The sequence below is a fragment of the Artemia sp. Qi Xiang Cuo genome, chromosome 15 (assembly GCF_049724085.1).
Source record: "Artemia sp. Qi Xiang Cuo chromosome 15, ASM4972408v1, whole genome shotgun sequence".
NCBI lineage: Eukaryota > Metazoa > Arthropoda > Branchiopoda > Anostraca > Artemiidae > Artemia > Artemia sp. Qi Xiang Cuo.
The window spans coordinates 2,799,398-2,816,468 of record NC_142808.1 but is presented as its reverse complement, the minus strand read 5'-3'; the positions used below and the strand labels follow the sequence as shown (position 1 = coordinate 2,816,468).

The 17,071-nt window shown below is 37.1% G+C and overlaps 1 protein-coding gene across 1 annotated transcript in view; it reads right to left on the bottom strand.

Moving 5' to 3' along the window:
- LOC148943229 (ankyrin repeat domain-containing protein 16-like) overlaps positions 1-9,110 on the bottom strand; it is a 61,395-nt gene extending 52,285 nt beyond the window's left edge. Inside the window, exon 1 of the mRNA XM_089101516.1 lies at positions 8,993-9,110. The gene's annotated coding sequence lies outside the window, so the exon portion shown is untranslated. The remainder of the gene's footprint in view (positions 1-8,992) is intronic.
- Between the last annotated feature and the right edge of the window lie 7,961 nt (positions 9,111-17,071).

Below are 17,071 nucleotides of genomic sequence, written 5' to 3'. Positions count from 1 at the left end.
ATAAGGTTTTTTATAGAAGGCGTTGTTGTAGAAACTTTAAAAAAAGCTCATTCGATTGTAAATTCAAAGAGATAGTACCCGTGTTAATAGTCGAAAGTGTTTGGAGGGCAACTGCCCCCCCCCGACGCCAATCATTCCCCCAAACACATCCAATCAAAATTTTGAGATAGCCATTTTGTTCAGCATCGTTGATTTCCCGATAGAAAATATGTTTTTGAGGAGGACACTCCCCCACAACCGTCAGGGCAAGGGTTTTAAGTTATGCCCTGGGGGCATACAAGGTTATTCTAGAAGGTGTTGTCGTAGAAACTTCCAAACAGACTCAGTCTATTGTAAAGTCAAAGGGCTAGTATCCTTTGCAATAGTCGAAAGTGATTGGAGGGCAACTAGCCCCCCCCCCACGCCCCTCATCCCCCCAAACAAATCCAATCAAAATTTTGAGATAGCAATTTTGTTCAGCATAGTTGGTTTCCACATAGAAAATACGTTTTTTAATCGGACACTCCCCCACAACCCTCGAGGCAAAGGGTTTAAATTATGGCCTTGGGGCATATAAGGTTTTTATAGAAGGCGTTGTCTTATAAACTTCAAAACAGGCTCATTGAATTGGAAATTCAAAGAGCTAGTACCCGTTTTAATAATCAAAAGTGATTGAAGGGCACCTAGGCCTCCCCGCCCGACGCCCATCATTCCCCCAAACACACCCAATCAAAATTTTGAGATAGCCATTTTGTTCAGCATCATTGATTTTCAGACAGAAAATATGTGTTTGAGGAGGTCAATCCCCCACAGCCGTCAGGGCAAGGGTTTTAAGTATGCCCTGGGGGCATACAAGGTTTTTATAGAAGGCGTTGTCGTAGAAACTTCAAAACAGGCTCTTTCGATTGGAAATTCAAAGGGCTTGTACCCTTTTTAATAGTCAAAAGTTATTGGAGGGCAACTAGCCTCCCCCCCCTCCACCCGCCATTCCCCCAAATACTTCCAATTAAAATTTTGAGATGGGCATTTTGTTCAGCATAGTAGATTACCTGATAGAAAATATATTTTTGAGGAGGACACTCCCCCAAAACCCTCAGGGCAAGGGTTTTAAGTTATGCCCTGGGGGCATATAAGGTTTTTATACAAGGCGTTGTCGTAGAAACTTCAAAACAGGGCTCATTCGATTGGAAATTCGAAGTGGCTAGTACCCTTTTTAATAGTCGAAAGTGATTTGAGGGCAACTAGCCCCCCCCCCCCCTCACGCCCATCAATCCCCCAGACACATCAAATCAAAAGTTTGAGATAGCCATTTTGTTTAGCTTAGTTGTTTTCAAGGTAAAAAATATATTTATGAGGAGGAAACTCCCCAACAACCCTCAGTGCAAGGGTTTTAAGTTAGGCCCTTGGGGCATATAAGGTTTTTACATAAAGCGTTGTCATAGAAACTTCAAAATAGGCTCATTCGATTGTAAATTCAAAGGGCTAGTACCCTTTTAAATAGTCAAAAGTGATTGGAGGGCAACTAGCCCCCCCCCCAACGCCAATCATTCCCCCAAACACATACAATCAAAATTTTGAGACATCCATTTTGCTCAGCGTAGTTGATTTCCAGATGGAATATATGTTTTTGAAGAAGAAACTCTCCCGCAACCATTGGGGTAAGAGTTTTAGACTTTGCCCTGGGGGTATATAAGATTTTTACAGAAGGTGCTGTCATAGAACCTTCAAAAAAGGCTCATTCGATTTGAAATACAAAAGGCTAGTATCCTTTTTAATAGTCGAAAGTGATTGGAGGGCAACTAGCCCCCCCCACGCCCATCATTCCCCCAAACACATTCATGCCCTCGGGCATATAAGGTTTTTATAGAAGGCGTTGTCGTAGAAACTTCAAAACAGGCTCATTCGATTGGAAATTCAAAGGGCTAGTACCCTTTTTAATATTCAGTGATTGGAGGCCCCCCCAAGCCCATCATTCCCCCAAACACATCCAATCAAAATTTTGAGATACCCATTTTGTTCAGCATAGTTTATTTCCAGATAGAAAATATGTTTTTGAGAAGGACACTCCCCCACAACCCTCCGGGCAAGGGTTTTAAGTTATGCCCTGGGGGCATATAAGGTGTTTATAGAAGGCATTGTTGTAGAAACTTCGAAAAGGGCTCATTCGATTGGAAATTGAAGTGGCAAGTGCCCTTTTTGATAGTTGAGTGATTGGAGGGAAACTAGCCCCCCATCATTCCCCCAAACACATCCAATCAAAATTTTGAGATAGCCATTTTGTTCAGCATAGTTGTTTTCCAGATAGAAAATATGTTTTGAGGAGGACACGCCCTCACAACCCTCAGGGCAAGGGTTCTAAGTTATGCCCTGTGGACATATAAGGTTTTTATAGAAGGTGTTGTCGTAGAAACTTCAAAACAGGATAATTCGATTGGAAATTCAAAGGGCTAGTACCCTTTTAAACAGTCAAAAGTGATTGGAGGGCAACTAGCCCCACCCCCACGCCCATCATTCCCCCAAACACATCCAATCAAAAGTTTGAGATAGCCCTTTTGTTCAGCATAGTTGATTTCCAGATAGAAAATATGTTTTTGAGGAGGACACTCCCCAACAACCCTCGGAGCAAGGGTTTTAAGTTATGCCCTGGGGTATATAAGGATTTTATAGAAGGCTTTTTTGTATAAACTTAAGAACAGGTTCATTCAATTTGAAATTCAAAGGGCTAGTACCCGTTTTACTAGTCGAAAGTGATTAGAGGGCACCTGCCCCCCCCCCCCAATGCCCATCATTCCCCCAAACACATCCAATCAAAATTTTAAGGTAGCCATTTTGTTCAGCATCGTTGATTTCCCGATAGAAAATATGTTTTTGAGGAGGACACTCCCCCACAACCGTCTGAGCAAGGGTTTTAAGTTATGCCCTGGGGGCATACAAGGTTATTATAGAAGGTGCTGTCGTAGAAACTTTAAAACAGGCTCATTCGATTAGAAATTCAAAGGGCTAGTATCCTTTTCAACAGTCGAAAGTGATTGGAGGGCAATTAGCCCCCCCCACGCCCCTTATTCCCCCAAACACCGTAAAAAAAAATTTTGCAATAGCCATTTTGTTCATCATAATTGATTTCCAAATAGAAAATATATTTTTGAGGAGGACACTCCCCCACATCCACCAGGACAAGGGTTTTAAGTTATGCCCTGGGGGCATTTAACGTTTTATAGAAGGCGTTGTCGTAGAAACTTCAAAACTGGCTCATTCGAATGGAGATTCAAAGGGCTAGTAGCATTTTTAAAAGTAGAAGGTGACTGGTGGGCAACGAGCCTCGCCCCCCCCCCCACGCCCATCATTCCCCCAAACACATTCAATAAAAATTTTGAGAGAGCCATTTTGTTCAGGGTAGTTGATTTCCAGATAGAAAACATAAGATTTAAAGTATTATTTTCTTTTTCCCTGAAAAGACTATGTCAATATAAAACGAACAAAAATTAATTAAAAAAACTTTTTCCACAAAACAAGTTTTTCAACGAAAAGTAAATCTTTTATCTTAGAACACTGGCGCAAGTCAGATTTTCGAATCTATTCATGCCAGAGTTGGATCTCTTGATCCTCCTTAACATGTTTTAACTTTCAATAAATTTCCTCTGGATCGCCTGTTGGACCAAGACCTTCATTCCAAGCATATGAAAGTCTGGCTTTATTATGGAGTGCTTTAACATGGAACGGCCACGATCTTTTTCTACCTTGCTGCAATAATTCAAAATATGCAGCTTTCATAAGCCTCTAATCTGATAATTGGATAATTTTCAGCCAAAATTTTACAACTTGTAGTAACCTTTCTTTATGCAGCAAAAACAAACCTAGATCTCCCTTAAGAGCGTGTGTATGAGTTGTAGCATGTACCCTAACCAATCTTTTATAATATTGTAATTGAACCCTTTTAATTGTGGGATCACCTCATATCCCCAAAGCTCTGCCCCATAATGAATAGTAGGGCAAATTTTCGATTGAAATAAACACTTCTGCATTATAATATTTTTAATTTCATTTCAAGCTGAATTCCTTAAAACTGCTGAAGAAACTGCTTTACCTCTAACCACCATTTCTTTCACATTAATCAAAAAAACTTTCCACAAAACAAGTTTTCAAAGAAAAGGAAAGAACTCCATTAAACAAAAAATGAGCAAAAATAAAATAATCTACCAAGCGTAAAACTACCACAAATAAGCATTGATGAATAAATGAAACCCAAGACGAACAGAAATTACAATAAATAACCAAGTCAAACTCAAAACGAGCAGAATTTAACATAAGTTGGGTTCAAAACCCCTATGTCTTCCCAAGGCCAGAACAAAATTTGCACTTTACAGAAAAAATACATATTAATTTGCACTGTCAGTTTAATATATATAATATATATATAAAATATATACTGATATTTAGTAATCAAAATGTTAATATTATTTGATTTATTAAAGTTATAACAGTAAAAACATTTATATTTTTTTCAGTTGGTTATTTATTGTAATTTCTGTTCGTCTTGGGTTTCATTTATTCATCAATGCTTATTTGTGGTAGTTTTACACTTGGTAGATTATTTTATTTTATTTTTGCTCATTTTTTGTTTAATGGAGTTCTTTCCTTTTCTTTGAAAACTTGTTTTGTGGAAAGTTTTTTTGATTAATGTGAAAGAAATGGTGGTTAGAGGTAAAGCAGTTTCTTCAGCAGTTTTAAGGAATTCAGCTTGAAATGAAATTAAAAATATTATAATGCAGAAGTGTTTATTTCAATCGAAAATTTGCCCTACTATTCATTATGGGGCAGAGCTTTGGGGATATGAGGTGATCCCACAATTAGAAATGGTTCAATTACAATATTATAAAAAATTGGTTAGGGTACATGCTACAACTCATACACACGCTCTTAAGGGAGATCTAGGTTTGTTTTCGCTGCATAAAGAAAGGTTACTACAAGTTGTAAAATTTTGACTGAAAATTATCCAACTATCAGATTAGAGGCTTATGAAAGCTGCATATTTTGAATTATTGCAGCAAGGTAGAAAAAGATTGTGGCCATTCCATGTTAAAGCAATCCATGATAAAGCCAGACTTTCATATGCTTGGAATGAAGGTCTTGGTCCAACAGGCAATCCAGAGGAAATTTATTGGAAGCTAAAACATGTTAAGGAGGATCAAGAGATCCAACTCTGGCATGAATAGATTCGAAAATCTGACTTGCGCCAGTGTTCTAAGATAAAAGAGTCTTTTGGACTAGAATATTATTTTAAGCAAAATTTGCCACCAGAAAACTTGTGTCTGTGGTTCCAGGTCCGAGCAAATGGTTTGCCCTTAAAAAGTATTTGAAAGAAATGCTCAGGACCTGAGACCATGCATACTTGCTCTTTATGTGGTATGGAGGAAGAAAATTTGCTCCAGTTTTTGACAGTGTGCCAGGAGCTTTCAGATTTAAGTATTTAGGTGATGGGGAAGTGTTTTTTCCTAGGATCCTTCAATCTTCATCCCGGGAGACGATTATAGCAGTGACTTGATTTATAAAAGAGAGTTTAAAAAGATATAAATAATGGGTTTAAGGCTTTTGCTTGTTGTTAGTAGTTAAACCATTTATTTAAGTGTAAACTGGCTGTTGTGTTATATAATCATTTGTATGTTTGTGTATGGCCTAGCGGCTGAATAAATTATCTATCTATCTATCAACCCTCTGATCACTCCAAATCTTGAAAGGGCATTAGAAATTCTGATTACCAATACAATGAGCCCTTTCCAAAGTTTATATGATCACCCTTTCTATATATACCTTATATGCCCCCAGGGCATAACTTACAACCCTTGCTCTGAGGGCTCTGGGAGGGTGGTCATCCTCAAAAACAAAATTTTCATATATGTCATTTATGTTGAACAAAATTGGTATCTCAAAATTTTGATTGGATGTGTTGAAAAAATAGTGGGCATGGGAGGGGGATTAGTTGCCCTCAAATCACTTTTGAGTTTTGAAAAGGGCACTAATCCTTTCAATTTCTAATTAAGTGAGACTTTTTTGAAGTTTCTATGACAACAAGAGTAAGGTAACAGTACATAAAAATGGCATCACACACAGAAAAAGTCATCATTCAAGAAGACATCAAGAAACTGACAGAAAACCTGAAAAACCTTGGGCTAAACTTCAACACAAGCAAAACAAAAGTCATACAGATTGGCAAGAGAAAAGAAACAGCCCCACAGTTAACTATAAAAAGTAGAACAGGTGCAAGGGTACCATTAGAGACAGCGGAATCAGACAGAGACCTTGAAATTATTATTGACTCTCAGCTTAAGTTTCATGAATACACAAATAAAATAGCTTCAAAGGCCTCTCAACTCACTGGTCTCATTAGGCAGAGCTTCAAGCATTTTGGCCAGCAGACCTTTGTAAAGCTGTGCAAAGGGTTAGTAAGACCTACTATTGAGTATGTTAATGTCATATGGGGGCCTCACTGTAAAACAGACTCCAAGCCAAGATAGAAAAGGTTCAAAGACAAGCCACAAAGCTTCTTCCAGGCTTCAAAGAGATGGGTTATTAAGAGAGGTTACAGAAACTGCAACTTCCAATACTTGAGTACAGAAGAAAAAGAGGAGACCAAATCCAGATGCACAAACTGAAACACAAGTTGGAAAAACCCAGCTTTGAAAATTACTTTCAGCTCCCCCCAACCCAGACTACATGAGGTCACTCAGTAAAAGTATTCAAACCCCATGCCCTAAATAAATCAAGAGCCAATTTCTGGAGTGTAAGAGCTGTAGATGACAAAAACAGTCTCCCAGAAAGTGTTGTAAAAGCAGACACCCTAAATGCATTCAAAAATGGACTCAACCAATTCTAGAAAGAACACATGTACACACATGACTCTTAAACACCTGACTTTATTGACTTAAAACTGTTAACACTACCATCTGTGCACACTCCTCCAAAGTTGATGTTGTGCTGGGTCTCTGCTGGCCATATACTCTTGGGAGACCCTTACTCATGGTTTAAATTGCAGAATTTCAGATAGCCAAGCATCAGAGAAACAAGACTTGACAAATCAACTGACAGCCATCTAGAGAGTGCCATAACAGGGAAGTTTCCCCAAAGGCACTGAAGATCCTGTAAGTTAACAAATGACCATTTCAAAGTTTCCATCAGATGTATTTTAAGAAAAATACAAGGTGTGGGGGGGCTATCCAACCTCTCATCACTCTGAATCTCAAAGATGGCACTAAAACAACTGATTAGCAATCCAATAAGCCCCTCCAAAGTTTATACAATTACCCTTTCTGTATAAACCTTATATGCCCCCAGGGCATAACTTACAACCCTTACACTGAGGGCTGTACATGGGGGGAGGGGGTTCATCCTCAAATACATCATTTCTGAACCTTCCAACTATGTTGAACAAAATGCTGAAAATGAGCCATTTCAAAGTTTCTACAACAACTTCTTTGATATAAGTGCCCTGGTCTAAAACCAAAAAAAAGATAATAAAAAAATAATATATTATTCCCACATTGCTCTTTACTTAGCCAGGAATATTGTGCTGCCTATGATTTACTGTCTTAATTAAAAGTTTTACCTTTTATTGTGTCTCTATTTTATTTTCATTAGGCCTAGCTATTTACAAAGAAAATAGATAACCAACCTCTAATCTTCAATTAAATTTTTTATCCTTATATGGATGAGATAATGTATATAGAAACACAAACAAAGAAATATATTAGGGTTATTGGTCTATCAAAAGGGGAGGGGTACTGTCAGGGTTGGCAAATGATTATTCTGTTCCAAAGGAGTAAAAAATAAGGAACCCAATAGTCTAGGCCTAGTTTTATTTTTATTTTATTAAGATGCTTCCTTCTAGAGATCCTTTTACTCTATAACTTCTATGATTGTCTTCACATAGGCTAGGCCACAGAAGCCACTCTTGCCTAAAACTAAATATTGAAAAAAGGGTAAATTTGCAGGTGGCACTATAATTTAGCTAGGATGAAAGTGAAAACATCATTTGATGCCCTTTTTATGCTCTTACATAATTCAATAAATGCTTCTGTTACAAATTGCATTTGAGTCTTTAACGGGGCCCTGAAGGCATTTTATATGAATTATGAAAGAGAATAAAAAAAGCATCAAATGATGTTTTCACTTTCATCCTAGCTAAATTATAAGGCCCATTGCAAAGTTAGCATGAAATTTACCCACCCCCTAATGTGCAATTATATACCCTGAACTGTCAACAGCAAAAATTTGAATTGCAAAATTCAGTGCTATTTTTATCAATGGCATTTGAAAAACTTGAAACATTAGGAAATTGGTTAATACTTGAGTCACCCAATAAATGAGGTTTGAATTGTTATAAATAAGCATTTTTGGAATATATTACTCTTTAGGAACTTATTTATAAGTTTTTAACAACTTTTCAATAACTTAATTAGTATTGATAACTTCTTTGTGTGGTTACAAAAATGAAATACCTTTGGGGCCCCTTTAGAGGCTCAAGATGCAATTTGTAACAGAAGCAATTATTGAATTATGAGAGAGAATGAAAAAAGGCATCAAATGATGTTTACACTTTCATCCTAGCTAAATTATAGTGCTACCTGCAAATTTACAAAAAAAAAGTTTGTCTATATTGTAGTCAACCATTCTCAACTAGGCCTAGCCTACTCTATCAGCTAATCCTAACTATCTAAACCTGAGCATGGCTTTCTCAAGACCTATTGACCATAGCCTACTAAGGAAAGATAAATTTGATCAAGATATTTGTCTTAGATTAGGCACAGTCCAAATCCATCCCATGAAGCTACTCGAGCTCTTATCCTGGTCTTTATAATTTTATGTTTTCCTTCTTAAGGAGAAAACCACTCAATATAATTCATAAATTATGGATGTAGCCTATGCTAAAATTAATCTAAAGCTAGCCTAGGCCTACACCACTTTTAGGAAACAATTTTGATTTAATTATGAGCCAGGAAAATTCTCAAAAGATAAGTACCTAGAATAGCAAGTAGTTCACTACTTTGGAAAGTCTTTTACTGATTAACAGGGAATATAATCTTCTAAGATCCTAATTGTAGTCTTACAAAATTAATAATGTCTTCTTGGGGTTGAAAATCTCGCCTTGGCAATGCCATCTATTTGAAAACCTGCAACGCTGTACTATGACCTGGTACAGTGAGCATCCAAAAGTCAACTTAATAAACAGTAAAATTAATTTTGTATGTAATACTCACGGGCGTTATTTGGGTCGGGGGGGGGGACAGTTGCTCCCCCAATAACGTGGAGAAAAAATTTTTATTATATATCTCATGCCCCTTGAGTATCAGGATATAGACCCCTCTTCCCCCCCCCCAATAAAAATGAAAGAGATTCACCCCTGGTAGTACTAATCACTTTAATGTATTTATATTGTATACTATATAAGGATTTGATATACACTAATCTTTTTATATACGCTGAGTTAAATTTACGTTTGCAATTTTTCAAAATAAGTACCAGAGGGTCTTCCCAATTCATACAGTTTTTTCTAAGGGCTAGGCACATGTAGCTGATTCCGGGAACCGATCTCAGCAAGAGTGTATTCCATGTTGAGTGCTTACAAATAATGATACTAACAGGCGGGGCTTAGTGACGTTTTTCGGTGATTAATCATCATTAATTACGATTAAATGCGATTAATTACTTGCCTAAAGCTTTAAAGCCCTAATACATTCCTTGTCTAGAACGTAATTAATGATGATTAATCATCGTGAAAACAACACTAAGCCCCACCTCTTAGCATCATTAATTAGAATCACTCGACGTGGAACACACACTTGCTGAAATCGTTTTCCGAAATCAGCTGCGTGTGCCTAGCCCTTTAAACAAAAGATACTTCTAAATGATTAACCTAAACAAGAAAGTTTAGTCAACTTACTGTTCATTTTTGTAAAACCACACTCAGGGTGGGTTGTGGCTAAAAAAAAAACCGTAGACAGCGTCAAGCCTATGCAAAGGCCCATTTTAAAGGGGAGAAGGATTAGATAAAAGAAAAAAGCAAGTGCCCCTGTTACTGTGGTATCCTGCCACGATATCCTTGCCTTGCTGAATTAGTTATTGCTCTACTTTTTTATATACTTAAATTCATTTATTTGCTTCGCTTGCTTGCCTCTGGATTATATTATGTTTACAGCTGCTGAGGTCCCATTAAACGATTAAACTTACATGACTTCTACAACAAATACTACTAACAGCTCACTGCAGCACCAAGCCACATTAGGCAAACATAGATGCATACGCGCCTTCTCCTCATCAGTCTATTTAAGATTATCACTCATTAAACAACCAATAAATTTCCTCTAAATCCTTCCTTATCACGTCTTCTTACACCTGCTTTTCGTTTGGCCCAAGATGGATGGTCAAAAATAATTTTTTTTGGAAATTCATCATCCTTTATCCAAAAATCTGTCAAATAGGTACATAAAAATATCCACGTATAATTCCCCAGGAAAACATTTAGCAAGAATAAAAAACAAGCTCTAAACAGTCTTGAGAACCAAAGTCTTGGCCAAGAACTTCTAAGTCAAAAACCGAGAACCAAGGTTTTGAGAACTTTTTTCCAAAATCTTAAAAAGTATTCCATAATTTCTTACATTTTCTATAGACATTAAACTTTTGTTTTTCAAAGTCGTGGGCGCAATTTGAAATCGTAAAATTTAATAAAAAAAATTTCACAACAAATTCAATAAAGGTTTTTTCGCCAAATATATCCAAAGTGTTCTTATAAAAGCCATTCGGTATTAAAAATAAATATACAATATGTGTAAACAGAATTTGAAAAAAATAAATGTAAAATAGGCAATATATACAAAGTAAAATTTTCATTATAGTCAAAATCTAAAAAGTACGGGAAACTATACATACAGAAACTATACATATATAGTTTCCAATACTCTTTGATCAAAATCAGGAAGATTTGATTCATTAGTTTTATGTTTAGCAACTAATTTGAACGTATACGAATTTATTTAACCCGATGAGAGTTGAATAAATAGTTTTTAAAATCACTCCCTTCCTTTGATTGATATTTAAACTTTTAGGGAAAAGGTCTTATCAAGGGCACCGATCGGGGGCAACTGGCAATTGCCCCCTATAACGTAGCTTTACAAAAATCCTTTTTTTGTGTTATCATAGGCAGCGCAATCGCACTGCCTAAGTAACGAACGACGTTTACACAACGTACTATTTATTTTTTTATCCTTTAGACCAGGGCACTTTGTATCAAAGGAGTTTTCGCAGAAACTTCGAAAAGGGATCATTCGATTGGAAATTGGAGTGGCTTGTACCCTTTTTAATAGTCGAAAGTGATTGGAAGGCAACTGACACCTCTTCCACGCCCACCATTTCTCCAAACACAACAAATCAAAATTTTGAGATAGCCATTTTGTTCAGCGTAGTTGATTTTAAGGTAGAAATTATATTTTTGAGGAGTACACTCCCCCACAGCCCTCAGGGCAAGGGTTGTAAATTATGCCCTGGGGTATATAAGGTTTTTTATAGAAAGCGTTGTCGTAGAAACTTCAAAAAAGGCTCATTTGATTAGAAATTCAAAAAGCTAGTGCCCTTTTTGATAGTCGAAAGTGATTGGAGGGCAAATAACCCCCCCTCTCACGCCCACCTTTTCCCCAAACACACCCAATCGAAATTTTGAGATAGCCATTTTGTTCAACGTAGTTGAAAGTTCTGGAAATTAGGTCTTTGAGGATGATAACCCCCTCAGAGCCCTCGGGGCAAGGGTTGTAAGTTATGCCCTGGGGGCGTAAAAGGTTTTTATTGAAAGCTTTGTCGTAGAAACTTCAAAAAGGGTTAATTTGATTGGAAATTCAAAGGGCTACTGCCCTTTTTAATAGTCGGAAGGGATTGGAAGGCAACTAACACTCCTTCAACGACCACCATTTATCCAAACACATCCATCCAAAATTTTGAGATAGCCATTTTGTTCAAAGTAGTTGAAAGGTACGGAAATTATATGTTTGAGGATGACACTCCCGCCACCGCTTTCAGGGTTGTAAGTTATGCCCCGGGGGCATTTAAAGTTTTTTATTGAAAGCTTTGTCGTAGAAGCTTGAAAAAGGGCTGATTCGATTGGAAATTCAAAGGGCTAGTGCCCTTTTTAATAGTCGTAAATGATTTGAGGGCAACTAACCCCCCTCTCACGCCCACCTTTTCCCCAAACAGATCCAATCAAAGTTTTAGATAGCTATTTTGTTCAACGTAGTTAAAAGTTTTAGAAACTCGGTCTTTGAGGATGATAACCCCCTCACAGCCCTCGGGGTAAGGGTTGTAAGTTATGCCCTGGGGGTATATAATGTTTTTATTGGAAGCTTTGTTGTAGAAACTTGAAAAAGGGCTCATTCGATTGGAAATTCAAAGGGCTAGTGTTCTTTTTAATAGTCGAATTTGATAGGAGGTCAACTAAACACCCTCTCACGCCCACCTTTTCTCCAAACACATCAAATCAAGGTTTTAGATAGCCATCTTGTTCAACGTAGTTAAAAATTTTTGAAATTTGGTCTTTGAGGATGATAACCCCCCCCCCCCCAGAGCCCTCGAGGTAAGGGTTGTAATTTATGCCTTAGGGGCGTATGAGGTTTTTACAGATAGTGATGTTGTAGGAACTTCAAAAAGGGCTCATTTGATTGGAAATTAGAAGGGCTTGTGCCTTTTTAATAGTCGAAAGTGATTCGAGGATAAATAACACCCCTCTCACACCCACCATTTCCTCAAAAACATCCAATCAAAATTTTGAGATAGCCATTTTGTTCGACGTAATTAAAAAGTCCCGAAATTAAGTTTTTGAGGATGACACTCCCCCCCCGGCCCTCAGGGCATGGGTTGTAAGTTATGTCTTGGGGGCATCTAAGTTTTTTTTATAGAAAGCGTTGTCGTAGAAAATTCAAAAGGAATCATTCGTTTGAAATTAAAACGGCTAGCGCCCTTTTTAATGGTTGAAAGTGATTAGAGGGCAAGTAACCCCCCTCTCACGCCCACCATTTCCCCAAAAACATCCAATCAAAATTTTGAGATAACCATTTTGTTCGACGTTGTTGAAAGGTCCGGACATTATGTCTTTGAGGATGACAACTTCCCTCGCAGCCCTCAGGGCAAGGGTTGTAAGTTATGCCCTGGGGCATATAAAATCTTTATAGAAAGCGTTGCCATAGGAACTCCAAAAAGAGTTCATTTGATTGGAAATTGAAAGGGCTAATGCCCTTTTTAATAGTTGGAAGGGATTGGAGATCAACTAACCCCACTCTCATTCCAACAATTTCCCCAAACATATCCAATCAAAATTTTGAGATAGTAATTTTCTTAAACGTAGTTGAAAGTTCTGGAAATTAGGTCTTTGAGGAAGACAACCTCCTCCCCCCAGCCCTCAGGGCAAGGGTTGTAAGTTATGCCCTGGGGCATATAAGGTTTTTATTGAAAGCGTTGTCGTAAAAACTTCAAAAGGGCTAATTCGATTAGAAATTGAAAGGGCTGGTGCTTTTTTAGTAACTGAAAGTGATTGGAGAGCAACTAACTCCCCTCTGACGCCCACAATTTCCCCAAACACATCCAATCAAAATTTTGAGATAGCCGTGTTGTTTAACGTAGTTAAAAGTTCTGGAAATTAGGTCTTTGAGGACAACAACCCCCTCATAGCCCTCAGGGCAAGGGTTGTAATTTATGCCCTGGGGGCAAATAAGGTGTTTATAGAAAGGGTGGTCGTAGAAACTCAAAAGGGGCTCATTCGTTTGGAAACTAAAAGGGCTAGTACCCTTTTTAATAGTCGAGAGTGATTGGAAGGCTTGATATTTTTATAGTAAAGATCGATGTGGGTACAATGTATTATTATTATTATTTTTTGTTTAGACCAGGGCACTTCGTATCGAAGGAGTTGTCGTAGGAACTTCGAAAAGGGCTTATTCGATTGATAATAGAAAGGGCTAATGCCCTTTTTAATAGTCGAAAGTGATTGGAGGGCAACTAGTCCCCATACCAAGCCAAACCTCCCATTTTCCTATTATGTAAGATTCAACCAAATTGCAATTTATAAATGCTAATTCCCAATAAGGCATCTCAGCATCATCCCAAGAACGACTGAGGGTATTATTATATTATCAAGTTTTCTATTTCAGGTTAACTAGAGGAGGTATGGAAACCAAATTAAACACTACTATTTGTGTCCAGATTTTTAAAAGGGTGTATGTTGATAAAAATTGCTGACCATTTTTCTCCATTATAGAAATAGCAGGCCAAACTATAAAGTCTTAAAAAAACGAAAGATTTAAAGTATTATTTTCTATTCCCCTGAAAAGACTATGTCAATATAAAACGAACAGAAATTAATTAAAAAATATTTTTTCACAAAATAAGTTTTTCAAAGAAAATTAAGGAACTCCACTAAACCAAAAATGAGCAAAAATAAAATCAAATAATCTACCAAGCTCGAAACTGCCACAGAACGGCATCGATAAATAAATGAAACCCAAAACGAACAGAAATTACAATAAATAACCGAGTCAAACTCAAAACGAGGAGACAAATTAACTTGAGTAGGGCTAAAAACCCCTATGCCTTCCCAAAGCCAGAACATAATTTGCACTTTACTGAAAAAACACAAATGAATATGCGTTGTCAGTTTAATATACATATATCGATATTTCGAGATCAAAATATTGTTAGTCCTTGATTTTCTAGCGATATGAAAGTAAAATCATTTATATTTTTTCAGTAAAGTGCAGATTATGTTCTGGCCTTGGGAAGGCATAGGGAGTATGAGCCTTAATCAGGCTAGTTTGAGCTCGTTTTGAGTTTGACTCGGTTATTTATTGTAATTTCTGTTCGTTTTGTGTTTCATTTCCTTATCGATGCTTATTTGAGGTAGTTTCAAGCTTGGTAGATTATTTGATTTTTGCTCATTTCTGGTTTAATGGTGTTCATTACTTTTCTTTGAAAAACTTATTTTGTGGAAAACGTTTTTTTAAATTAGTATAAAAAAAGACACCCCTCTATAGATTTTAAAAACACATCTTTTACATCTTCATTAAATAAAATTTAAAAACAGAATCCTCGCCCCCTCCTATATTTTTGTCAATGGGTGTCGAATGCCTGAACAACTTGAACATAAAAGCTGACACAGTAGGCACGATACATGAGACCATTTTCAGTAATCTAATTGTAAATTAATAGGAAATTGAGGGAACGTCTTTGTTCATAATTTTTATTTTGTCGTATTTTTGTATTAACCATGGCCCATAGAGATTTTTAATGTGAATAAGTATCATATCATATATACTTAATGACTATTGTCTCTACAAAACAAGGTAACAAACGGTGAAGTGTCTAAATCTCCAGTAGCTGCATTTTCAACAAATCTTCCCTGTAACGCCTTTTAGCTTTTTCTGTTCTCTCACTGGTATCAATTTATGACTAACTTCACAAACAATAACGTGAACATTGATTTATTTATTGATTCATTGCCAAACGCCCTTGTCCAGTAAACATATATTTTAATATTTTCTTCACTTTCTTAAGAGCTGTATGAAGCCTTCTTCTCTTATAGCAAACATAAACATTTTTTCGTTAATACCAGTTCACAATGTCGAATTTTTCCGACATTGTCGGATTTTATGTCCAGCTGTCAGACAAAAAAAAAGTTGTCAGACGTCGGTATTTGGTCAGATCTTTATTAAAAAACGGGTTTTTAATTGTTCTAGATTTTCTTTTTTTTACTGGAGAAGGGTTTTCAAACTAGCGAAATGGGTGGACCGTTTTCTTATTGATTAAAAAAAAAAACCATCACTAGTTTAAGAAAGGTGAAACTTTTGAAAATTTGTTGCAGTTTTATCTGCAAAAAGGAGTTTGAAATACAAATAGACCTCCTTGATATGGTTGAGTATTGTGATGGGAAAGCGGAAGTAATTTTCAACCTTATTTGCAATGTTCTTCAAGATAAAAACATATCTACAGAGAACTGGATTGGATTCTGTGCGGATGCGTGTAGTACTATGTTTGGGAGTGATAAATCGGTTGTAAGCAGAATCAAAGACAAATTCCCATCTGTGATATATGTCAAGTGCAGCAGTCATTCAATTCATTTATTTGCTTCTTATGCTTGCAAACAATTAGCGAAGCAATTGGAAGATCTGTGTCGCACAATATACAATCACTTCAGCATGACTGCCAAAAAGACGCTCTGAGTTCGAATTGCATCAGAAGTTTACACCTCAGTCCTGAATGTGCTTGCCCCAGCTCAGACACGTTGGCTGTCTCTTCGGATGTGTGTTGAGCGACTATTGCATAGTTGGGATGCGCTTAGTAGCTACTTTCAGGGAGTAGCAGCTGAGGATCCAACTCACGCGAATGACAGGGTATCCCAAACCCTAAAAAACCCACTGCTTCGGATTCAACTTGAGTTCCAGCTCTATATGCTGGAGCTGTTTACAGATTTTGATCTTCTTTTCCAATGTGAAAAACCTTTGTTTCAAAAAATAAAATAAGAGGTGGAGATATTTCAAAGAAATCTGACCATGAATTTCATCAAGATCAACCTTGCCATTGAATCTCGACCCTGACAAAGCAAGTGAATACCTTACAGCTGAAGATGTGTACTTGGGAATGGCAACTCACGAGTCTCTTCAAACCTTGCAGTCAAATCTGAGTACAAAAGCAGATGAACGTCAAGTGAAAGTCATCTCTCTGCTCGTAATTTATAGGTGGAAGGGGTCAAGCAAATCAAGCAGTGATTCTCATTTGAGGACGAACTGTTTACGTTGTGTGAGATCCTTGACCCTACGAAAACTTTGGACATAGGTGCAATTGGTCTCCCTCAAAAGATTCTACCGATATATAGTGCACCGTTGTGGGATGGAAGAAAGATAGTAGAGGAATGGCGGAGTTTATTCCTTTTTGATCTTCCAAATCTGACAGATGGCTGTGATTTTTGGCATGGTCGATTAAAAAATAAATATATTCAAGGATGTCTTCAGGAAAGGGGGTATAAATCCAAACCCCTTTTGTCCAAAATTAAATCATGCCGCGGATCCAAATT